The sequence below is a fragment of the Narcine bancroftii genome, chromosome 1 (assembly GCF_036971445.1).
Source record: "Narcine bancroftii isolate sNarBan1 chromosome 1, sNarBan1.hap1, whole genome shotgun sequence".
Lineage (NCBI taxonomy): Eukaryota > Metazoa > Chordata > Chondrichthyes > Torpediniformes > Narcinidae > Narcine > Narcine bancroftii.
The window spans coordinates 137,213,116-137,239,929 of NC_091469.1; the positions used below are offsets into that span (position 1 = coordinate 137,213,116).

At 40.2% G+C, this 26,814-nt stretch overlaps 1 protein-coding gene across 10 annotated transcripts in view; it reads right to left on the reverse strand.

Moving 5' to 3' along the window:
• The window catches only part of LOC138764513 (teneurin-3), a 4,541,667-nt gene that overhangs the window by 2,954,056 nt on the left and 1,560,797 nt on the right, over positions 1-26,814 (reverse strand). For all 10 annotated transcript variants that reach the window (XM_069940598.1, XM_069940580.1, XM_069940589.1 and 7 more), the window contains one exon: positions 16,670-16,723. The gene's annotated coding sequence lies outside the window, so the exon portion shown is untranslated. The remainder of the gene's footprint in view (positions 1-16,669; positions 16,724-26,814) is intronic.

Below are 26,814 nucleotides of genomic sequence, written 5' to 3' on the forward strand. Positions count from 1 at the left end.
TGAGTCACACTCCCAGACTCGCATGTCTGTCCATGGCCTTATCCCACCCTGACTACCTGCAGATTGGAGGAACACCACCTCATTTTCCATCTGGACACTCTCCAGCAAGATGGCATTAACATCGACTTTTCTGCTTTCTGTTAAATTTGGTCACCTTTTCATTCCCCCTCCCCTTTCCTGCCTTTCCAGTTCCCCCCATCTTCTCCCTTACCCACCCAGCCATGCCTCCTCCCCCGCATGGCTGCAGTCTCCTCCTTCCTTTCTCCATCTCTCATCTCCTGCCTTTGCCACCCCCCCCCCCCCCAATTTTTAGTTCAGATGCCTGCCGGCATTCTCTCATGCCCTGATGAAGGCCTCATGCCTGGAGCATCGGTTATTTATTTTTTACCTTTGCTACATAAAGGACACTGTTTGACCTGCTGAGTTTCTCCAGCATTTTGTATTTTTATTTCCATCCTTAATGCCAATTCTTCTTATAATTAAGGTATAGTTAGGTGGAAATGCAGTAAAATTATTGGAATGATATCTGCACCTGTGATGATACGCTGCGATACATCACTCAGCCAACAGGTGGCCTAGAGACACAGCACCCAGCCTAATGACATCTGACCATCAGGTGGGCCCAAATGGCCCATGGTATAAAGCAGAGGTCCCGACCATGCGCTCTCTCTCTCTCTCTCTCTCTATCTCTCTCTCTTTCTCTCTCTCTCTCTATCTCTCTCTCTTTCTCTCTCTCTCTCTCTCTCTCTCTCTCTCTCTCTCTCTCTCTCCACCCCCCCCCCCCCATCCCCACGATCACTGTAAGCACAGCTAGTAGCCAACTAGGTATTTATGTGAGTGGAATACACCACCAGTTGGGAGAATTTAAATTCAAGGAATTTAGTAAATCTCAAAGAAAAGTTCAGTATCATTGATAATGATATAAAATCTCAGATTTCAGATTAGCATTAAAATGTGTCCTGCACGGAAGGGAACTAATTATCTTTTACCCTCATATATGTTTTATGGTTCCATAGTAACCAGTCTGACCTATGTGTGTGGCTCCAGACCATCAACATGCTTGTCTTTCAAATGTTTCCTCTATTCAGAGACAATTAGCAATGAATAATAATTGTCGGGAACAAATACAATAAAACCTTTTCTGAGTTCTGTTTTTTTCAATGTGCTGAGATATTGTTCATGTCCCTGTGGTCTTTCTTTGCTTTGCTCTTTCCATTTCTATTTTTGGTATACATATGATCCCATTCCACTTTCCCCAAGTGTACTTTCTATGCACTCTCTCACCTGTATCTGCTATTTATATTAGCACTTTCATGAGGCAAGTGGAAGCATTTTATTCTTTACTTTTTGCATCGTCTGGGCAACTGACAATCCTACTCCGCCCCCCTCCCCTCCCATAAAGCTCTTGCTGAGTTAAATGTCCTTTCAAGGATCTTGTTGCTTTTTCATGACTGTTCAACTTGTCTTCCCAAGCTGGTCCTATTGCCTGGCCCAGATCCCTGGGCAGGGTGAGTAAAAATCAACTGGGCTCTGAGTTCTTGTGCACGTACCTGTCTAAATATGTACCCCATGTTGCCTTTAACACTTCCAAACACCTGTCACCTTCTGAGTTGAAAGGCATCCCTTCTAAATCTTTCCCCTCTCAGCTTAAGTCTATGGCCTTCATCCTGTAGCCCTTCTATAATTCTGTAAAATCTGGGGATGCTTCCTTACAAAAAATAACCACAAACACGTTGGTGCTTGCCACAACAATAATAACATGCACAGAAGTTAGCCTGTTACCATGACAAGATCTGGCCTGCATGTAATTGAAACCATGACCATTTATCCCCCAAACTAACCCCCCACCCCCTTCAACCAACTAAAGCCCCTTTCACACTGCCAACCCTCCTAGGAAGTGGGTAAATTTACCGGACATGCAATAACTGGTAAGCCATTCACACTGGACCATGATTTGCCTGGTTCATCTGGATCTTTTGGATCTAAGGGAAGGGCAGTGACATCACAAGTGAAGTATTATATACTCGCATGGCAGTGAAATCGTACCAGGAATAAAGCACATACATGCTCAATGTATAAAAGACCGTGAGAAAATCTACGGCAATGCCCCTCATACTGTTCAAGCTTAGGACAAACCCACAGACCAGCTTGCCAATATTTCCTAAATAGAGTATAACAACTATTTACATAGCGTTACACTGTATTAGATATTGCCAGTAATCTTGAAATGATTTAAAGCACAGATACATGCTGATAGCTCCTCCAGCCCCCCTGACACAGCCCCACCAGCTGCCCTGTGAAATATTACTGTGCAGTTATATTTCACAGGGCAGGCGGTGGAGTTGTCAATGCGTACCTGTGGTTTAAATCATCTCAAGATTACTTACAATACGACCAGACTGATACATGCATGAACATCTCTACGTAGAGCTGGCTGAGCATTTGCCCTACCACAGAGTGATTAACGAGTGAACTCGGCCGGGCTCTGATACTACTCCCCCATCATAACTCAGAGCCCAGTTGATTTTTACTCACCCTGCCCAGTGGAGACCTTTCACACCGCCAGATTACCCACTATGGACCCACTAAATTAGCTGTTTCAACCCATTTCATTTGCGGGTGTGAATGTCTCTTTTCTTCTAGCTCTGTCCCTCTCTCTTCCCTTTCTCCTCTGTATCCTTTACCTCAGATCTGTATTTACAGAGCCAACCACCGCCCCCCCCCCCCCCATCATTTCTCACTTTCCTTTCTCCTGGCCTCTTCACTATATCCAATTATCACTGTTTATCTGTTGGCCTGTACACCTCCCCCTGAAATTTATTTTATTCAGACGCTGTCTGCTTTTTCCAACCCTTGAAGAAGGGCTCAGGCCTGGAACATCTGTGATATATCCTTACCTTCTATGGATGCTGCAAGACCTGCCGAGTTCCCCCAGTATTTCTGTGCTTTTACTCGCAGTATGTGCTCAGTATATGCTTCACCCTTTGTATATTATGTTATGTTACCATGAATACAACCAGATGTTATGAGATAATCACCTTAGATCACCTAAGTTAGACTATGCTGTCAGATGCTTACCAGTGGGAAAATGTCATTTCTTATTTATTAATTAAGAATACAGGACAATGTTATAAAATATTTATCTCTGAAACCAGTGTTTCATGCTTTAAGTGGAAATGGGAAACAATGCATGTGATGCACTGAGGTCACAGCAAGCAAGCACAAAACTCAAAGACTGTACAATAGACTTTATTCTAGTAAAAGTCTTAACACCAGCTCATGCTTTGGTGGCTCCCGTGTGACTGGCTCAGGAAGGGCCGGCTCAGGTCTATATTCGGGTTGACTGATTGACAGCCAGCCAGGTGTAATCAGTCCGTAGGTGGTCTTCCTGCAGGTACAGAGATTGCCCTCTGCAGTCGGCTGGTGGTTGAATCACCACAGTACAAATACAGGTACTGGAAATCTGAAAGAAAATCTGTGCAAGTTTGAAAGACTCAGCAGCATCTGTGGAAAGATGTCCAGGTCCATAATACAAGGCCAGCATATGTCAACAATGGCAAAGGCAGATGATAAAAAGTTAAAGGGAAGTGGGAAATTTGTAACTCTTTGCTGGCCAGACAAATGGAGGATAACTGTTCTTTATCTGAGAATGACAGCTGGGATAAGCAAAATAACTGCAAACCAAAAAGTCTAACACCAATTAGCCAATAAGTTAGGGAACAAGATCTATCTGGGATAATATTAATCCATATTTGGAAGTGCAGGGATTAATTTGATTTAATTTTTTGAAGAGTTAACAAACTGTATTGCTGAGGGTAGTTTGGTAGATATTGTCTGCATAGACTTCCAAATGGGCTTTGACCATGGGTGGCTGATCAAAGGTGAAAGTCCATGGGTTCCAGGACAAGTTGGCAACTGGAATCGAGAATCAATTTGATCATAGGAGACAAAGAGCGATGGTGGAGAGTTAGTTTTCTGATTGGTGGCCATCAGTGGAATTTTAGTTGTATTCATGAATGATTTCAACGTGATTGTGGGATCAGTAAGCTTATAGATGAACATTAGTGGTACTGTAGAGAATAATCCGAGACTACAGGGTGACATTGTTCAGTTGCTAAAATAGGCTGAGGTGGAATCTAATCCTGTAAAATGATGTGTTTTGGGAGGACAAAATAAGGCTCAAACAAGCACAATAAATGGAAGTATTAAAAGATGGCAGCATATGTAGATAGCTTAGTGCAGAAGGCATACAGGATGCTGGCCTCTGTTAGCCAAAGCACAGGATACAAGAGGTGATGTTACAACCATATGAAACCCAATCAGGTCACAGGTGGGTTGCTGAACGTAGTTCTGTTTGCTAGACTCCTGGAACTGAACTCTCAATAATGTAGAGAAGATTCACCAGCATTTCACTTCTGACGAAAGGCTGGGGTTGTCTTCTTTGAGACAGAGATATCTAAACTATGGTAGTGGGTTGTATAAGGAAAAGTTAGGAGTCAGCATTTTGGAGGGAAATTGAAAACTTGGTTGAATGGTGCACCCACAACCTTGCACTCAATGTCACCAAAACCAAGGAACTGATAGTTGGCTTCAGGAAGGGAAAACCAGAGGTCCAATGATCATTGGAATAATTAGAGGTGGAGAGAGTGAGCAAATTTAAATTCATGGGAGTCACTAACTCAGAGGACGTTCTTTCTGGTCCCAACATACTAGTGTCATTGTGAAGCAAGCATGTCAGCACCTCTACTTCCTGATGAGTTTGAGGAGGTTTGGAATGGCATCAGAAACCCTGGCAAATTTCTATAGAGGGGTGATGGAAAGTGTGCTGATCCATTGCATCACAACCTGGTATGGGAGCCCCAGTATCCCTGTGCGGAAAGCCCTGCAAAGGGGAATGGACCCAGCCCAGGGCGTCACAGACAAAATGCTCCCCGCCATTGAGAACATCTACGAAATGCTGCCATCGGTGAGCAACAGCAATCATCAAGGATCCACACCACCCAGAGCACGCTCTGTTCTTGCTGCTACCATCAGAATATAGGTGCCACAAGACTCACACCACCAAGTTCAGGGACTGCTGCTTCCCCTCCACCATCAGAATTCTCAACAACAATCTCAATCAAGGACTCAGTTTTGCACTTTATTGAATTTTTTTTCCACTCTGTATTGCAGCGTTTGTTTACATTTCTTCATTTATTGTCATGTGTACATTGAGTCCGTTTTTTTTTGCACTACCAACAGATTGGAATTCTGACTTGCAAGAAAAGAATCTCAGGGTTTTATGTGATTTCATGCATGTATTCTCTAAGAGGAAATCTGATGGAGGTGTCCAAAAGAGTTGGAAACTCTCTGAGTTGCAGGGCATAGGTTTAAGGTTAATGATAAGAATCTTTGATTGGATCTACAAGCATCCATAGGAATTTGGAATGGATGTCCTGAGGAGAGAATGGATGCAAAGATTCTCAAAACAATAATCTTGAGTTGCACTTGGGTTTTCAAGGCATTGAAGAAGGCTCTTGTCCAGGTGCTTGAAAATGGGATATGTATGTTTCTCACTTGTAGGAGCATGATGGGTTGAATTGTCAGTTGCTGAAATGTGGAACTCTGAAACAGCTTTGATATTCAAAATACAGTAAAATCCCTGGTATCCGGAACCTGTGGGAATGGGTGGATGCCGGATAAGTGTACTTTCTACTTCATTTACATCTTCTAGAGGAATCATGGTAGTGTGGTGGCACACATCCTCATGGTGAACCGGCCCAGCTTGTATTGTCACGTGGCAGGGTAGCCATGGGGAAATGGCGTCGTCAGAGGTTTCTCTCTGACTTCAGCGTCCCTTCCAGCGCCCACCCTGGGCAGCGATTATGACGTCACAATGCACCAGGTGACTGAGCTTATGCTGCCCTTAAAGGGACACGCTGAATATGAATAAAAACTGTTGTTAATGACTGTTGATGTGGTAGCAGTGATTTCCTTCAGCTCCTGCAATCACCACAGTAGAAGATTTTTGGATTGGTTAACACCTCTTCAATATGTGCTCATCATTCTTTGATTCAGTTTAAAGTGCTACATCAGGCTCATATGTCGAAAAACAAATTGGCCTGTAATTTTTCTTATGTTAGTCCTATTTGTGATAGATGCAAATCAGAAGTGGCTTCTCTAACCCACATGTTTTTGATATGCCCTATTTTTGAGAGGTATTGGATAGATATTTTTAAAGATTTTATCAGCTATACTGGATATTAGTTTTTAACCTAACCCATTGACTGCTCTTTTTATAATTCCAGAAGTGTGGGACGAGTTCCCACTTCCATATATCAGGTTGTGGACTTTTCTACATTGTTGACGAGAAGTCCACCAACTTTGACTCAATGGTTCTCTCAAATTATGTCATGTTTAAGTTTAAAGAAAGTTAGAAGTCATGCATTTGATTCTCCTGTTAAATTTGAAGAGACATGGTGACCTTTTATAAAGCATTTCCTCATGGTTTAGTATAATTATTTTCCCTTCCAGTCTATATTTAATATTTTTTTCCTCTTTGGTGGTGAAGACCGGAAAATTAATTTTTATTAATAAATTCTCAGGATAGGCTGCCCAGTCTTTTTTATTTGTTTGTTTTCATAGATTAGGTGGGGTTTTAGATCTTTTTTTTGGAAGATTTCAGTTTGAGGAGTTGAGAACATATTCATTAACTCTGGTGAAATACAAAATGTTATATTTTTGATGTCATATAGTGATATTGTTTTTCATTTTAATTATGTACCTATTCTCCTCATGAGTCATTTACCTATAATATAATTACTATATATACTAAATTATAATTAAGCCCACCTCACTGACAAAAGGCAAAGGAGGAAAAACCCAACACCCAACCCCAACCAACCAATTTTCCCCTGCAACCGCTGCAACCGTGTCTGCCTGTCCCGCATCGGACTTGTCAGCCACAAACGAGCCTGCAGCTGACATGGACATTTACCCCCTCCATAAATCTTCGTCCGCGAAGCCAAGCCAAAGAATTAATAAAAGGATTGAAAAAGAAAAGATAAATGTATTTTCCAGTTGCTTGAGGCCTAACTAATACACTTACATTAAGAATAAACAATTTAAAAGACAAAATACTATAATGTGCTGACATTGAACATACTTCATGCATTAGTACATCAACCTTAAAGCATTTTATTGCATTTTCAGTCACATTCATTGAAAATATTTAAGTGTCGCTGCTTCGGCAGGTTCCTCCCTCTCTATGGAACTGCCTGAAAGATGAACAGTAACATTATAGACAATTCAACCCCCCTCCTCCAAGATTACAGATAAAGCCTCTGATCAGGGTGACTCTTGCTAAGCAAAAATAAGGAGACTCTTTAAGAGTTACCCCAATGGCGAGTGGCATTATCCTGGGTGATGATTTTGTTGTTTCACAAACAGCTGCTATGACCAAGGCACTGAATATTCAACCACTGGCTGAATGTTTGCTCCCATCTTCACAAAAGGTTTAAGTGTTACTTCAGAGAACATACTTTTTAACGACTTTAATCTTACATATTTTTTACTTATTATTTTATTCTGATATTTTTCCTCGATTTTTTTGCCATTTCCTTGAGGCTGCTAGTTGCTTGAATCCCAGATTCGAGAGGTTTTCCTATACCTGTTTTGAACATTGAGCGCTGAGGGGTTTTGATTCTCCAGATAGCTGTGAAAATTTAGGCAGACAAGCAAATTATCATCATTATCTGCCTAAATGAAAACTACATTCCAAACCTTATGCAGTCACTTTTATCTTTTACAAAGGTAGCCAAAAAAAACTCCAGTTTTTCTTAAAGGACAGCAACTTCTGTCTTTGCATTATAATTATATTTATTCATTATTTCAGAGCCTGTGGGTATTATTAAAAAGACCAACATTTATTCTCCATCCCCAATTGTGTTTGAACTCAGTAGTCGTTAAGAGTTACCTCCGTTGTTGAGGAGCATTAGTGGTTGAACAGATAGCGCTGTAGTCGCTTAGCAATGACGGAAGCTGGAGTTCGCTGCTGAACACTGGCGCTCTGTGTGGGAACTTTGTGTATTCTCCCCTTGGGCATGTAGGCTTCCTCTGGGTGCTCAAACTTTCTGACACATCCCAAAAATGTCCTGGTTTGGAGGATAATTGGTGAATAAATTTCCCAATTTGATTGGTAGGAGTAACTGAGTGGAGTTATGCAGAGTTGTAGAATTATAGAGCACGGAAACAATGGCCCATAGAGAGTGTGATAACTGCCAACCACCCATTTACACTCATCCTATGTTAATTTCATTTTATTCCCCCAACATACTGATTATCATCCCCAGCATCTACCACTCACCTTACACTGAGTCGTAGAGCATGGAAACAGGCCCTTTGATCCAACTTGCTCACGCCGAACAAAATATCCCAACCACACTCATCCCACTTGGTTACATTTGGCCCATATCCCTCTAAATTCATCCTATCCGTCAACCTGTCTATTTTTTTCTTACTTAAACATTGTAATGGCACATGCCCCAACCACTTCCTCCATAGCCATTCCATGCACTTACCACCCTCCGCATAAAATTATTATGCCTCCGGGAAGGGAAGGTTGATTGAGAATCGCTGCTCTGGACCTAATTGTAACTGAAATATTTTTCTTGAGAAAAAATTGTCATTGGGCCCATATCCTTTGGAGTTATGAAACCATGCACATCAGGTGTGATTAAATCAGTAGTTTTTCTTTCCACCCACATACCACCTTAAACAATCCCTTACTAATCACAGAGCACCTATAGCATATGGGGAATACTTAAAATGGTATGTGAGTGAAAAGAAAAAGGTTGAGTACCACTTTTATTAAACCTCTCCCCTCACCAGCTTAAATCTACAACATTTGCCCTGCTCTGGGCAAAAGATTCTCTGTGTTCACTACTCGATCTGTCCCTATAGCTCAAATCCTCCATTCCCGGCAACATCCTCATGAATCCACTCCAATCTTTCCTTTTGCATGGCTACCAGAACTGAAAACAATACTTCAAATGGGGCCTCGCCATCATCTTATACACATGAGGGAAATTTATAGCAGTCAATTAACCTCTCAAGTCACATATCCCCGGGAGGTGGGTTGAAACTTGAGCACCCAGGAGAAACCCACAGAGCCACAGGGAAAATGTGCAAACATTTCACAACAAGCGCTCGATGTCAGGATTGAACATCTGCATTACCCACTGTGCCGCTACATTACCCTTCATTATGCAAGTGGTGCCACTGAGTTCAAATGTAATTGAGGTTGTTAAACTGCGAGGAAGAGACCCGAGTAGCTGTGCTACAGTGAATCCCTGAATTAATGGATATGTGAGAGAAAATGGATTGCATTGAGATAGGTGGTAGAATGAGATTGAAGATGTTGTCCCAAGAACTGACATAACTTCAACAGAAAATGATTTCCTTCAATGTCATAATATGGATATGAGATACAAATGAGTCAACAGAGAAGAGGCTGCAAGATTTCTTTCCCTCAAGGACAATGAAGCAGAAGGGCATACATATTAGGTGCAGGAGGGAACTATTTGATTCTTTGAGTCTGCTCCGCCGTTCATCAAGGACAAAAGGTGATCATTTATTTCAACATAGTTTTCCTGCCATTTACCTTAGTTAACTGAAAGTTCTAAATTCAATTAAAAAAAGCAAAATAAAAGCTGTGAAGTGAGGAGAGATTTTATGCCAAGTTTCAATTTATTTTGATTTTTGCAGAATAAGAGGTGACCTCATTGACGGTGTAAAATACTAACAAAGGGTTCCATTTCTTGAGCTGCTTGTTCATGAGCCCCCTTTATATCAAATGCTCAATGGTCCACATTGAGGGAAAAATGGCGGTGGTGCTGGACCTGCTGTTTCAGCAATGCCGTGGACCCACGGAGAGTGAGGAAAGGAGATACAGCGCTCTTCTGGGGTCCAACTGCCCATTCAACTGACGTCTGCTCCGCACTGGCTTTGAACGGCCCATTAAAGGAGCCGACGGTATTTTTATTCAAATCCTCACGACCGCGGGGTCTGTTCCCAAGATGGCACTGCCTACAATTTGCAGCAGACATGAGGGGTTGCAGACTCCAGGGAGGTGAAGGACTGGAGCAAGGCACCAGAAAACGGGGAGACCACCCCCCCATCAGAGGAGAAGCAGGAGAGACAACCCATGGGACGGTGACCACGGCAGTGGACAAGTGAGGGGGCTCTGCAGCTGAAAGACCCACGCATGCAGCAGGCTGCTGGCGACTCCAGGCGAGGAACCCATGCAGGCTGTGGGAGAGTGCTGTCAGGGGACTGGCATCAGGCTGCGGACTGCTGGACACTGGCTCAACACTGGCTTAAGAGGCACCAGGCATCGGAAGTGGGGTGGAAGGGGTGTCGAAGGGGCTGAAGGTTTCCTGCTTGAGTCAGAGGTTTGGATCTGGAGCTCAGATTGCCAATGGTTTGGACTGGACTCTGTGTGGCTGTGGAGGCTGTGGAAGTGCTGAAGGCTAATCTACGGACACTTGGTGACTCTGAGGAGATTCTCTTTTGCTTCTCTCTCTGACTGTAAGAGGTGCTTCAGGCAATTTCTGCCAATGGCAAATCTGTGCCTTACAGCAGGAAAAAAAACTGAATCTTGAGATATCTTGAAATCTATTTTATTTTCATGTAATCAATGATTGAGCTTTTTTGAGGGAGAGAATTCTGAAGATTCATTAACGAGCAATGAAATTTCCCCCCCCCCCCCCCCGCCCACAGTTTTAGATATCCTAGTTCTCGACTTCCCAACCAGGGGAAACATCCACCTTGTAATTACTGTTATTTTGCACACTAATTACAGGAAGAATGTGGAGGCATTGGGGAGAGTATAGCAGTTGTTTACCAGGATGTTGCCTGAATTAGAGGTTATGAGATGCAGGGAGAAGATGGACAAATGAGAGTTATTTTCTCTGGAATGCCAGAGGCTGAAGGGAGACCAGGTAGAAGCTGATAAAATAATGAGAGGCATTGATTGATTAGACAGTCATAATCTTTTTTTCTCAATAAAGATGTGAGACACTAAAGGACACAAGTTTTAGATGAACGTAGAAATCTACAGCATAGTACAGGCTTTTTGGCCCACGGTGTTGTGTCAATACAATAATCTACTCTATCAACTACCGAGAGTTTCCCTACTATATACCCATCTATTTTTCTCTGTTCCATGTACCTATCCAATAGTCTCTTAAAAGATCCTATTCTTCATGCCTCTGCCACCACTTTTGGCGACATATTCCATGCACCCACCATTCTCTGTGTGAAGAAGTTGCCTCTTACATCTCTCCTGTGAGAGGAGAAACCTTCAAAAAAATGCATGGGTCAATTTTTTTGTTCCAGAGAAACTTAAAGGTGCCTGGAACATGCAACCAAGGGTAAAGGTGGAAGCACATACGATGGTAGCATTTAGATGCTTCTAGATTGGAGCATGTATATTGCAGGGAATAGATAGATATGGATCATGTGCACGAAACAGAATTTTGTTTGGTTTGGACATCACATTTGGTGCAGACCTGTTTCTGTGTTCACTAGGCTCTTTCCTTTCAAGCACCAAAGCCTGGTGAACTTAAACCATAACCATATCTGATGAGACCTCTTAATTATTTTGTATGTGTTAATGTGGTTACCTCTCATACTTCTAAAATCTAGAGAATGTAAAAGCAAATCTCCTCACTTCATTCTTTCTGTTAACGAGCCTTTCCACATTGCATGAGAACTGCCTAGTTTCTGATGAAAGGAAATGGCAGGCAAAACAAACAAATCCCTTTCTTCTAATGCATAAATATTCCCTGAAAAATGCTGTAAAATTAATTTTAGAGTAAATTTAGGTGCTAAATGAGCAAGTCATCAGTATTATTAGAAATCTAAACAATAAATATAACTTAACCTGCCACCTTCTCCACAGATACTACCTTATCTATTGGGTATTTCTAGCACTCCCTTTTATGGGCGAGCTCAAATGAGTTTTACTGCTGAGTGCTTTCATTTTTCTCACCATTTCTTGTTTTCAAAATCTTGATCCTTTAATCTTCCAGAAATCTCACGTATCCTTTAATTAAATAGTAAAATCCTGCCTGCAAGTCTTGATAAGAACATCAATCATTCTTTTTTCTCCCACCGATGCTGTTCGACCCACTGATTTATTCCAGAACATTGTGTTTAACTTCATATTTCAGCATCTGCAGTCCCCCTTGTGTCAACTAGTATGCAGGACTGATTCACCATTTGAGCAGAAAAAGATCAGAAACATTAATCATTCAAATACCTCCTGGAAATGTATCATAAAAGTTTTCTAATTTAAAGCTGTTACAAGCCTTTTTTAAGAAAAAGGTTTTTTTTAAAAGAATCTGGACATTGTATCTTAAAACATGTCGCAAATCCTTGCTAAGCCCGAATAGAGAAATCCCAAGGCACATGAAGCACTTTGCTAAAATCCTTCAAATAGTTCATCTATCAAATTATTTCAAATATAAATACTCGGTGTAGCGGGCCGAGTGGGCGCACAGCACAGTATTCTGAACCGTCACCGGCACGGTACTTCGGTGGGCGCATGGAGCCATAAGACAGACAGCTGGGTACTCACCCATTTAAATGACCCACGCACACGGTGCTGCATGCCAAGTAACGGCACGTTGATTTACACAGTCACCTGCCGGGAGGTGTGGGATTCTCACAGGGCTTAATTTAAACCTGCCGGTCCCGTGGATCTGCAGCCAACTCATAATGATATTCCAACCTGTCCCGTGGAGCTCGGGATGTGAAATATATAAAAGGAGCCTGTAAATCTAAATAAAACAGTCTTGTGTTGACTAACCTGAGTAGCTCTACTGATTAGCCGCTACAATTTAGACTTCAGAAGAATTCCCTACAATCAAAAGCATGCAAGAATCTGAAGAACATAAAATTATTGTGCCTACATTGCAGGGCAAAATAAATGGATAAACAATAGACAAAATAATTTACTTCAACTTTTTAAAAAGATTGTACACTTATGATGAGTGAATAAATAAATTTTGCAGGAAATGGCCATTACAAAAACAGCTTCTTCCCCTCCACCATCAGATTTCTGACTTTTTTTTTCTGTTTCCGCACTAATTTTTTTTTAAAAACACAGTAGAAGTACAAAAATATGGATGACAGAAATCAGGACCACCTGAGAATCCAGACTTTGAAAACTCTCAAACATTTAAATTTAGCAGGGGCTTTTTCCAGTGTGTGTGTGCACGTGTAATGCCCAGCGGCATTTTTACTTATTCTATGAAATATCATTTTTTATCATTTTGATAAACGAAGCAAACTCTATTTGGTAATGAATAAATTATCAAAATGTATCTGTTCATCTCTTCTTAAATTTTAACGTCAAAAATACTGCCTGAGAATCTGGAAGTTCTGAAAATCCGGACCAACCTAATCTCTGAACAGTACATATTTTTAGAATTCTACTGTATTTTATTTACAGAACTCTGATTTATAACCATTTAGCAGCTGTAATGCATAATACTGATGCCCAAAAAAAAAATTATGTGACACGTCAATGATTCTGATTCCAGTGCACTTTCAAAAGATTCTTGCGTTCATTTGGTTAAGCTTTCCTTCTATGTCTGCTTCATTCATTTTACTGTCCAGTAGTTTACCAAAGATTGGAGACTGAGAATAATGGTTCCATCCATTTGACATCTGCTTCTTTTGGATGTTTATTACCCTTCTGCTGACATCTTTCTTTTCTCTTTGTAATTCTTGATGCCTCAATTCCATATACTTTATGTGCCAGATTTCCATAGCTTGCAATCTTAGACAAAACCTCTCCAAGGAGCAATCAGTGCTCCTTCTGGAATCAAAAGTATTCTAAAAAAAATTAGGAATCTAAGTAGGTTACCTGACCCATCGAATCTGCTCTCCACTCAATAAGATCTTGGTTGATCTGACCTGTTAAGATGGACCTACGGTTGCATGAATAGAGCTGAAAGTGCAAATTTTTAATCTGTTTGCAAAGCTTGGGAACTGTTTTACAGCGGTAAGCACCAGCCACAAGCTGCTAACTTGTGTCCCACAAAATGACCTAATTTATAGTTTCTAATCTCAAGTTTCTGAATCATTTGAATAGACTGCTCCATATAAGTACATATTCCTTAAAATTCTTTTGGGATTTGTAAATTAATTTCACACCACTCTACCAAAAAAAGGGAGCTTCTTATCAGCTCCCAAGCTGATAACAAGAAAGGCATGCAGCCCACCAAATGCAGCCCCTTTTTTCCCTTCCAGTCACCATTTTAAAAATTACATTTTTATTATATTCTAAAATTTCTCTCGTGGTCTCATTCAACTTACCTGCCTGTGATCCCCAACTCTTAAGAGAACTCTTAAGTAGATTTCTGCAACTCTTCAGTGGATTCATTCAACTTACCTTCCTGTGGTCCACAACTCGAACAGCTCACACTAACCAGACAAAACTCTCATATTCATGAAACAATATCTATGCATCTATTTGTTTAGATGAAATACTTGTCCTGCATATGTATTGTTTGTCAGTGTGCCTGTTATGTCTGGTTGCGCCTCCTCATGGTTTGCACCGAGGACCGGAGAACGCTGTTTTGTCAGGTTGCACTTGTACAATCAGATGACAATAAACATGATTTGACTTAATTCTCATGTGACTCAAAAATCTATCCAGCTGTGTCTTACTAAGACAGGCTCTATTGCTTCATCAGGCTGAGAATTCCATAGATTCACTGTTCTATGGGAGAAGCAGTTCCTCTTCGTCTCTGTCTTAATCCAGTAGTTTACCAAATGAATTGCTAGAATCTTTGCCCCATTGTCTCAAATTTCCATTTTAAAAAACTGGTTTGAAATGACTGTATATGGAAATTAAAATCACACTCAACTGACCAGCAATGGGATCTCACAAAGCAGTTCTAATGGACTTTCTTTAAGAGAAATAGATATTTTCTTTTCATTGATCATATGATTAAAACCCTAATTATGACATATTTGCAATGGATTCAAATTGCTTCCAAAATATTACACGACAAAAAGCTAAATTGTTCAGTGACAATTTCTGGACTCTCCACAAGTGAGTTGCCAATGATCATCTCCAATATTTCTGGACACTAAAATATTTCAAAATATCACTGTTCATTTTTTGTTTTGTTTCCTACAAACAGAAAACAAAGATGGCTGTACTGTCAGAAACAAAATAAAATTTACTGCGGCAGATTTCATTTCTCTTCTGTGGTGTGTTTGCTCAAAATAGAACAAGGAACATGCACAGAGCATATCCACTTATATTGGAGTGCATTTGCAGAAAATCATTGTCTGAGTATTTGAACACGATCATCTGAATGAATGAGCATGGGCTTCATCACCTGCCGTCAGCTAACACGTTGACACAATCTGCTTGGATTCACACTGGTAGAATGGCTATTTGTGCAATGTTCTGGAAGATGGATAGTATTCTTGACCCCATATGTGCAAGCTAGCTCAGTTTTTTTTAATTTTAAATGGAAGGCAAAAGGACATGTACCTACTGCAGCATGAATTGTGTTTGTACAATTCAATTTCAGGCTGTCTTTAATGCTTTCAGAACTTGAGGATTTTTGCATCATTTGAGAGCCCATAACTATCCCATTCAAATCACAGCAGACAGTTTACAGTTTACAGATGTTTTTGAAGTCTTAAATGGCTGGAAGGATCAATGAACAATGATCTTGTTTCAAAGAGGGTTTGCTTCCGAGAAGAGTCAACTTTATTCCATTATTGATATAAAGGAACCACGACAAAATAAAAGCAAATAGTGAAATGACTTGGGATTTGTTTTCACGATTCCAATGTAGAAAGAATAAATTATCCTCAGCTAAACCCTAACAAATTGAGAGTTAGAAATGTGCCAAGCATTTCTGATGTCATTATGCACAGATTATCTTGCATTTCCACTTCACTTCCAAATCATTCTCACAATGAAAGGGGCAGAAAGTATTTTATTACTCATGCCCCTCAGTATTATATCAGCGAGCAATGCATCAAGCTGAAATTGGATTCCATATTCACATGGTGCTCTCAGTAACGTGGACCAAGTAAAAAGTTATCATGTCTGAAGTGGGGGAAAGTTCTTTGTCGAACAATGCAGTCAAGGCAAAAAGTGAATATTTTGAATATTAAATGTAATTACATACTCCTCAGCAAGAATTGCTTGATATGGATCAGGTCTGAAGCATCATATCTTGTGAAATGGCAATGCCAATTGAAAGTCATTACCATTATTTGATCTTAGATCCAGGAATTTAGGACATTCACCTTTCAAAACGCGTACACCCTGATCGGTACATCCTGCAATGCAAAACTCTGTCATCAAGTTCTAAATTGTTGTTGCAAAGTATATTATTCTATATTTAACCAGCAGCTGAAACAGTTTCTTACTTCTCAGATCAAACTATAAAGTCACCAACCTCTATTACAAAATGAGCAAATTAACAACAAAGAATCAACATCAACACATTTCCTGATCTAATTAATATCTGTTTCTCTAAAAACAGAACCATAATGAAATCAGAGAAGGTAATGGAAAGCACCATCACCTTCTACATCCCTAAACCTTCCCTCCCTCAACTCTGTGAACGAGAATTGAGAATAAACTCACAGTCGTTGCTTGCCACCGATCCAAGGTTTACCGAGCTGTTGTTGACTCGAGATTCTGTGGAAAGAAAGTCAAAGTGCAGTGAAATAACAATAAGACTTTTATCATATGTTTTAACCATAACGGTGCTACCCGTTACATCCTAAGATTCTTTTCCACAAGTGGTTCTCAGCCTTTTTCTTTCCACTCACATACCACTCACAGATCACTGATACCATCGGGATTACTTAAAGGGGTACATGGGTGGCAGGAAGAAGGTTGAGAACCACTGCTTTACGTCCTCCCACTCCCTTTCACCTCATCAGCAACTTTTGTTTTGTTGTGTGCCACCTAGTAATGGGCAAAGGTGAGCCCAGGGCCTGTACAGCAGGCTGATAAAACTGCAGAGAAATATAAGAATCACACAAAAAAAACAAGTGTAATCCTCCTGCATATATCTGATGAAGGGCTCAGGCCAGAAATATTGACTACCCAGCACTAATTGCTTTCCAGCACATTAGCATACTGCAGGTGGAATCTTCAATGCTCAATTGCTATTAACAGGATTTAATTGATTCCTCTTGTTGGCTTTGCGATGTTATATGAAAATAAGTTCTCCAGAATGCAATTTAGGAATTCTGTGTATTTTGCATTGTTTACATTGACTGTGTCCTTGATACTGTTCAGGTCATTTTATTTCTGAATGAACAATACTGAATGATTGCAGATGTTTTTCCCATCCAACTGTGAAAAGCGAAATGGAATTTCCAGAATCTACCTTCCTCAGCAACATAATGCAAACTGACGGTCCAAGCTTGGAGTTCAAAGACGCAATGGGTGAAGAACGAGGAGAGCAAAATTCCTTTGAGGCCTTCATGATTTGACCAAGTTATTTGCATATTTAAGCTTGAAGAATTTATTTGTTTTTTTTAGCATGCCGCTTCTGATCGCAACCATACATTTTTTTTTAAACTGTTTATGGTTTCCATAAAAACCTTCAATTTTGTGCAACAACTTTCCTCCTGTAGTTCTTCCTGCTGCAACAACAGGAAGAAGCTAGGATCTCCCCCTCTTGCTCATGTTATAAACAAAGCACAATGCACAAAATATTGGAAGACTACGTGTTGCAAACATGCAACTCCTCTTTAGATGTGTGCTTTGGATCTTGAAGTGCTCCAGTAACTGAGCTGTCACCTATCACTGCAAAGGATGCATTCAAATGGCAAACATCAATCAAAATTTAACTGTTCAGCTGAGGTGAAAGATTGTTGAACTCTTGAACAAATCTATGGCAAGTTTAAGAGTTTTCCTTCAGGTTGTAGACAATGAAAGGGGGCTATAAATTCATAAATTTATATCAGAGTGCAGACCGTAGAGAACACAGGCTTAAATGTGCCACAGCACCCCACCTTGACCACGTTTTACAAGAGCACAATTTAGAGTGTTCTGTCTGACTATATCATTGCATGGTATAATAGCTTCAAAGCTTCACACCTGAAGTCAATACAGAGGACCATCAAAATAGTCAGGAAGACCACTGGATCTCCCTTTGTCCACTGACAACATTTACTTCAAGTATTACTTAAACAGGACGCAAAGAATTATAGAGGACCCTTTCTATCCACTACGCAGTATTTTTGACTCAATACCATCAGGAAGAAGTAATTTCTTCTCACAGGCTGAGATTGAAAAACAGCTTCCTGTAACATAGTAAAGCATCCTAAAATATTTATATTTTTATTTTAAAGATTATCTTTAGGTATATATGTGATTATTATGTGCTGTGCACTGTGTGTGTATATGTGCGCACCATAGTCTGGAGAAACACTTACATCTGGTTGTATATGTATGTACAGTCAGATAATAATAAACGTGAACTTGAGATAAGGATCTTGATCTTAAACCTTTTAGTTCCTGTCTATCTTGTGACATGAATGCAAAGCACACAGTACCTGAAAGACAGTTAAAGATTGTTGAGGAGACAAGGAATTGCTGGAAAAAATGTCAGTGCTTTGGGTCAAGACCTCTTTAATGAGTCTTAAGTGGAAGGAGTAATATCATGTACACAACCAGGGAGAGAAGATGGGGAGAGGTCCGGAGGTGTAGGAAACAGAGGCTAGAGGGAGAAACAATAAGGATGGGGAGAGAACATTTAGAGAGAGAGGAAAAAAGTTTACAGGGGTAGGTAATGAAGAGATGGAAACAGTCGAATCAGATGGGGGAGGGGGGTGGTGGGGGGTATACTAAAATGGCCCCAGCTCCTCAGAATTTAGTATTAATTGAAGGATAGAATCAGAGAGAACAGGGAATTCAAACTTTTTCAAAGGTTTTACCAGCAGACTAGAAGACAGGTCAGGCAATGTAATTTTAAAAAGTGACAAAGTCAGAATACAACGGAAAAAGTGTTGTTCTTATAAACAATTGTCATTCTTTGAATTAAATGCATATTATACAAAATGTTTCTCTGAACTATAACCTATAATTAAATGTTCTGAATGTTCACTGCTTGAAACAAAATGTTCTTTTCCATTCTTAATTCAATTCAGAGGCCCTAAACATCATTTCCAGGCTGTCACAGTCGATAATTTCAGGTTGGACATAATTTTCCAACCCTCTCAAAACAAGAAATTCTTTAAAAGGGAAGGGTGAACAAAAAGGACATTTGTTCATTTCACTGCAACTGTTCTCATCTGATCAGGTGAATTGGAGTCTTCCATCTCCACTGTTGTAACCAAAAGAAAATAAATCAAGTGGAGTTGAATCCAGAAGGCAAAACATTGCTCAATGGGTTTGAAGTGAAATCTCTTAAAACAACATTCCTTGATTCAAGAGGCACGTGATTCTTTTAATCCTATGCAATCTAAACAAAAATGCGTCTTTACTGAAGGAACATACCAGGTCAGACTTTTTGCTTAACAATATAACCCCAAATTCACATTTTCTCACAGCTCCCAATAAGGTTGCCAGAGAATGAAAGAGTACAGAGCAATACTGTACAGCCAGCTCAGAGATTATATAAAAATGAATTAGGAATGGTGTAACTAACATATTGGCAGTTCATAGGATTACTACGAGCAAGTACATTTTTAATCACACAGATGAAAACTGGGCACCAGTTCAGCAAGACATTAATATCTTAGAATAGGAAGGTTAAAATATAGTTCTGATACCTGGATATTGAGAGTTACATTACTTTTCAGGTTTCTAATCTTGTAGTTTGAGAATCGTGCATTCCCTGGCACTTTTTGATAATGAACTGCTCTGAGAAGCATACAAATTACACATCTCGTGCACATTATTCCTCCCGGGAGATGCTTGTCTGTTGGATGGCCAGTCCCCATATGTGCTTGGTAGCAACAAATGCAGGAAATATCTTTATGAGATGGTGGACTTCCTTTCTCCTTTCTTGTCTACTGCTGACATTTTGAAGTGTAAAATCTCAAACATAACAGATTTGTGCTTGGTTGAGAACTATGTTGTATTTGGATATTAGATGATTTGGAATGAAATTGGTAACATGAAATCTGAAATTTCTGTATGTAGATAAGGGCCATATGTCATAAGCACTCTCTGTCACTACAAGGGCACCATGAATCTCATGGGGGTCAACTGCCAAATGTCCTGTTGGTGCACGTAGAATATACACCACAGAGACTAGACATTCAGCCCATCCAGCACATGTGCTGCACTTAGCCTCTTGTATTTCTTCTTTGAAACCTATATGCACAATTCTTGATTTCCCATCTCCCTCACTGGGTTGTTCCTTAAATACACCTCTACTATTAACTTCAGCCTTTTCTTTGATTGTGAATTTTGAATGTTCACCACATTTTGCACAAATTGCTCTCTTCTCAATTCCATGCCGATAAACTGATCATTGCTGGATCACCACTGTATAGGATCACCTAAGGTACCTCTAGAATTTTGGCGCAATATCAGTGAGGATCATAGGACTTGTGAAGAATAATAAAATGGAGGCTTGAGGAGCTGCATTGTTAATTTTTCCCGAAATCAACACAAGCTCGGTGTTTCACACTGGCAAGTTAAAGTAATGGGTGTACCATTGGTAAGGGCAGCGTTTATTACAAATCCCGAAATGCCTTGGAAAAGGATTGTGATTTGCCTTAACAACATGCTGCAGTCCTCTAGTAATGCCTTGGAAAAGGATTGCGATTTGCCTTAAGAATTTTCCTTTTCAGAATTGCCATAACGTTGATGAGTGGGAGACAAACATATTTCCAAGTTAGGGTGGGGTGCAACTTGGAAGAGAATTTGCAGAGTTGTGAATTTAAGAAGTACTGCTGAATTAGTCCCACATCGGCATATTGGGAACAAATGAACAGACTGACACTATATTGTCCTGGGAAAAGAAAGACTGAGAGGTGACCTATGAGAGATCTTCCATCTTCGAACAACAAATCCATTTATGCAAATGGTCATTATGATAATGAATCATCATTTACTGAACAAGGTTAAAAACAAATGAGAGATTGAGAAAAAAAATGTTGAAAATCAAGAGCTGAAATATATTCTCTTGTACAGCTGGAATGGCAACAGATTTTCTTGGCATTGCAATAATTTTGTAATTTTTTTGATTTTGCTTTTGAAAACCTATCAGCTCTGAAAAGATTAGTCTAATCTTCACAACCCCATTTTTATCTTTAATAATACATTGATGGCAATCAGTAGTGACCTCATCCGGGTTATTTACATACAGATGACTGCATTGCCCATGAACTGTGCACCTCTGGCCCACTGATATATTACGAAAGAACATGGCACCCCAAAAATTCATTCAGAATTTAACATTGCAGAACAGTTATCGACATGACACTAATCTGCAGCAAAGTAAAGGCTGCGGCTGTGGGTCGGGCAGCATCTGTGGAGGGAAGTGGACAGCCCACAATACAGTATCACCTCTCAGTCTTTCTTTTCCCAGGACAATATAGTCCCAGTCTGTTTATTTGTTCCCAATATGCTGATGTGGGACTAATTCAGCAGTACTTCCTAAATCCACAACTCTGCAAATTCTCTTCCAAGATGCACCCCACCCTAACTTGGAAATATGTCTGTGTCCCACTCATCAACGTTATGGCAATTCTGAAAAGGAAAATTCTTAAGGCAAATCGCAATCCTTTTCCAAGGCATTACTAGAGGACAATCTCTTCCTCTTCAAAACATCCCTGATATGTCTGTTGCCAAGTCGCTCTTTCACTTGCCATCTCTGCATTTTATGGCAATTGTGAAAGAATTGTGAAAGGCTTCTTACTGCCAGGTTTGGGAACATTTGCAACCCCTCCACTATCAGAATCCTCAACAACAAACTCAATCAGGGATTTATTGAATGATTCTTACTTTCCACTTTATTGATTGTTTTTCTCTCGGAAATGCATGGTTTGTTTACTGTTCTTTGTTTGTTGACATGTAAAAGTTGAGAACTCTTTTTTTGCACAACCAATGGGTGGCGATTCTGCCTCCCCTGCAAGAAAAAAATCTCAGGGTTATATGTGAAGTCATGTCTGACAATGAAATCTGAAATGTCCACTCTGCTGACCATTGGATATGGTGTGCACCTGCCATATTGGCAGAAGGTGAAATTCCTAGGGACATCACCCTCAGAACAAGCCCCTACAATTTGGACCATTGAAATTAGATGAGTAAGAAACATACCATTGACAATATTTCCTTCTAACAAACGTTGAAGATGCGTACTCCTGCTACATGAGCCCTCCTTTGTTAGGTGCAAGATGAGAGCTCAGCCACAGGATTACAATTATCAAGATTAACTCCTCTCAAGTGTCCTACAATGGCAAACTCAATGAGACATCAATAATTTGCAATCTTCCAAATGTTTATCCCACTTGTTTGTGTTTGCATGCCCATCTTTGTGGCATATCTTGGAAGAGCTTTTAATGCAGGTCAAATATATTTGAACCATTCTTAAATGGGATTGATAGATTTTTTAAAACTCCAATAAAAAAATAATATTAATCATTAAACAGGTTGCAGGATGGATATTAAGTGGTAAGTGTCCCATCTCCTGACAATCCAATGAGTTTTCATGATCAATAGAGCGCAAGTCACCACTAGAGAATAGTCTCTACTCACTGAGATGAATTCAGCTCCACTTCATACTTAACTTCACATTATTCATGGGTGGCACAGTTAGCGTGATGGTTAGCGCAACACTATTACAGCACCAGTGACACGGGTTGAACCTGGTGCAGTCTATAAGGAGCTTGCATGTTCTCCGTGTGTGTGATTTTCCTCCAGGTTCTCTGATTCCTTCCAGACAATCTTGTTAATTTGGGGCCACAAAGTTCAGTGGTATCAAAATGAACCTCACAAGCATTCAATCCTGCCATGTCACATAGATTGCATTTAGAGGGTGTAAGACCTAGAAATAACTATGGCTACTTTGACATCATCTAGCAGACCCAGTTACATTGCCACGTAAAAGGCAAGAGCAGCAAATAATCTGGCACAAAACAATTTTCCCACCAAATTGCAAAAACATCCTCCTTTCTCAGCACAATTTGGGACCCCAAATAATTCTTCCAAGTGAAGCAATACCTGACTTGTGAATCTTCAGGGATCATCTACTGCATCCAGTACTCCTGATGGGGGGTTTCCCCTACATCGGAGAAACAGGACACAGACTTGCAGATCGCTTTGTAGGGCGTTTCCATCCTGTCTGCCACAATAGTGTGGATCTTCCAATGGCCAGCCATTTCAATTCCCTGCTCCATTCCCGTGCTGAAATCTGTCCATGATCTCGTGAACTTCTAGACTGAAACCACCCTCAAATCGGAGGAGCAACATCTCATTCTGTTGGGCTCTCTGCAACATTTTAATTAATGTCTCCAGTTTCCATTAGCCCCTCCCTGCCTCTTTTCCTATCCCTCTTTCCCTCTAGCTCTCCCTCCAGCTCTGCATTCACAGAGCACATCTTCCCCCCCACCCCACCCCCCATTTGTCATACAATCATGCCTGAAACTTTACTTATACATCTTTACCTTCTCTTAACATTGGGAGACCTGCTGAGTTCATCCAGCATTTTTCTGTTTGTACTCACTTTTAAAAATAATATATTTTCTTGCAGCAATTTCCACTCATAACACCAACACCACAAAGAGTGCAATGGACAAGAAGGTAGTACACAACCCATTTTTTTTTAAGAGCAAGTGATGAATAAGAAGGAAGTTCAATTTTAAACTGAGACAAAATCCTAGTTGTTGGAAATACACTTTCAAAAGAACATAAGGAATAGGTGCACCTGGCTCTTCCATTTAATAAGATCATGGCTGATCTGGCCATGGACTAAGCTCCATTTACCCATGCATTCACTGTAATCTTTCATTCCCACATTCTTTTAAAAAATCTATACATCTTTGTCTTAAATACAGTTAAAGAAGCCACCTCTGTTGCTTCCAGGTGGATGGATTCCAGAGATTCACCACCCTTTGGCAAGAAGCAGATTCTCTCCATTGTCTTAAATCAACTCCCCCAAATTTTGAGACAATATCCCAAGTTCTTGTCCCACCTGCCAATGAAAATCCTACTTAACCTTTCCTTTCATAATTTGGCGTTTCTCCATAAAACCCCACCTCATTTTTCAAAACTCCAGTGTGTATTGGCTTAGGCTACTCAATCTCTCCTCATAAGATGACTTTTTCCAAACTGAGTGAAACTCCTCTACAATTCCTCCAAAGACTATTTTTTTTCCAGCAAGGAGACTAGAATTGCACACCAGGTGTGGCCTCACCAGTACAGTTGCTGCAGTATTTCTGTCATCTTCAATTTAAATCCTCTATTAATGAAGAGTGACATCCCATTTGCCTTCTAGATTACCTGTTTAACCTGAAAACCAACCTTTTGCAGTTCAAGACTGGGCACAACAGCATGCTGCAATTTTCATGCCTTCAAGACAGGGAACAAGATAGCACCAAGATCAGCCAAGGCTAAACTCTCTCATGCAATTGGGAGTGCAAATTGTGGATATGCACAGAACACTCATATGTGACACATGTCAAAGGATCAAGACCACAACAGACCACGGGACAACCTTGGGAGTCAAAGCCAAGGTCTCCTCTCTTCTGGATAGGCTGAACTCCTTTTACACATGGTTCAACAAGTAGTACAGCATGATACCTAAGAAAGCTCCATGTCCACCTAATGAATAGGCCCCTTGCATAGTCACATCTGAGGTGAGGAGAAACCTATCCAAGGTGAACACAAACAAGGCAGCGGGGCCAGACAACATACCCTGGTTGACTATTGAAGCATTCCACAGACCAATTGATGGAGTTCTTCAGATATTTTCAACACCTCATTGCAGCAGTCCATCATTCCTGAAGGGTACAAGACAGCCACCACCCAAGAGAGTGGCAGTAACATGCTTCAATGACTACTACCCAGAGGCATTGACCTCCACCATTATGAAATGCTTCAAGCATTTGGTGATAGAATGCATCAAATCACACCGCCCAAAGACACTAGACCCATCTGAATTTCCTTACTGATGAAACCATTCAACTGATGCTGCTATTGCTTTACCCTCCATTCAATCCTATCCCACCTGAAGAATGATGTTTCATAAGTCAGGCTGCTGTTCATTGACTTCAGGTCGACATTTAATATGACCGTACTACAGAAGCTCATGGAGAAGCTGTCCTCGTGGAGACGCAACACCCCATTCTGTAACTGGATTCTGTACTTCCAAACAGAAAGACTAGTCTATCTGGGTTGGCAGCAGAACATAGAGAACCATTAAGCTGAGCACTGGCACACCTCCGAGCTGTGAGCTCAGCCCACTCCTGTTCATGCTTCTGACCCACAACTGCAATGCCAGATCCAACAGTCATCAAGTTTGCAGATGACGACTGTGGAAGGGCCTCATCAGCAACAATGAAAAGTCACTCTAGAAGAGGTGGAAAATCTCATCAAATGGTGCATGAATAATAACCAGAGTCTCAATGTGACAAGACTAAGATTATTGTGGATTTTAGGACACTCTCCACTACACATTAATTGCTTGATAGTAGAGAGACCAAGTTCACTTATCCTTGACACACAACATCTCCCCACTTATCAGGAAGTCGTAAAAATCACTACACTTCCAAAGAAGACGGAGGCAGGCAAGGCTTTTGGCCACCAACCCATCAACATTCTCCAGGAATGGACATCCCACCGAGAACGTATAGATGGAGATTAAACTCCATGCTACTTAAAAGACAGGATTTTAGAGAATTCATTGAGCGACAAATTAAAATTTACTTTGAAATAAATACGGAATCAGTGAAAGATATGTTTATACTATGGGACTCAATGAAAGCATTCATCAGAGGGCAGATAATAAGTTATGTAACTAAGATGAAGAAGGACTACAATTGGGAAATAGAACAGTTGGAAAGGGAAATAGCATGTACAGAAAAATAATTAGCAATAAATGAAGATACAAGTAAAAGAAGAGAATTGGCAGACAAAAAAAAAATATGAAACACTACAAACATATAAGGTGGAGAAGAACATAATGAAGACAAAACAGAAGTATCATGAGCTAGGAGAAAAAATGCACAAAATACTAGCATGGCAGCTTAAGACAGAACAAATTAAAAGAATGGTATTGGAATCAAAGAAAAGAGTCAAACAAATTACATATAACCGAACGGAGATCAACGAAAACTTCAGGGAATTCTACGAGCAACTATATCGAACTGAAAACGAAGGGAAAGAAGACAAAATAGATGAATTTCTAACTAAAATTGAACTACCGAAATTGCAAACAGAGGAGCAAAATAAATTAATGAAACCATTTGAAATAGAAGAAATACAGGAGATTTTTTTAAAAAACTACCGAACAATAAAACGCCGGGACAGGATGGACTCCCAATAGAATTCTATAAAACATTTAAAGACTTATTGATTCCTCCTCTCCTGGAGAGGAGAAAAAACACAAAACATGCCAGATTCATGCAAAACAGCAATAATTACAGTAATACCAAAGATGGGGAAAGATCTACTAACACCAGCATCGAATAAACCAGTATCTCTACTTAACACAGATTATAATAAACTATTAGCAAACAGATTGGCCCACTGTGTACCAAGAATAGTAAAACTAGATCAAACTGGATTTATTAAAAAAAGATGAACAACGGACAATATCT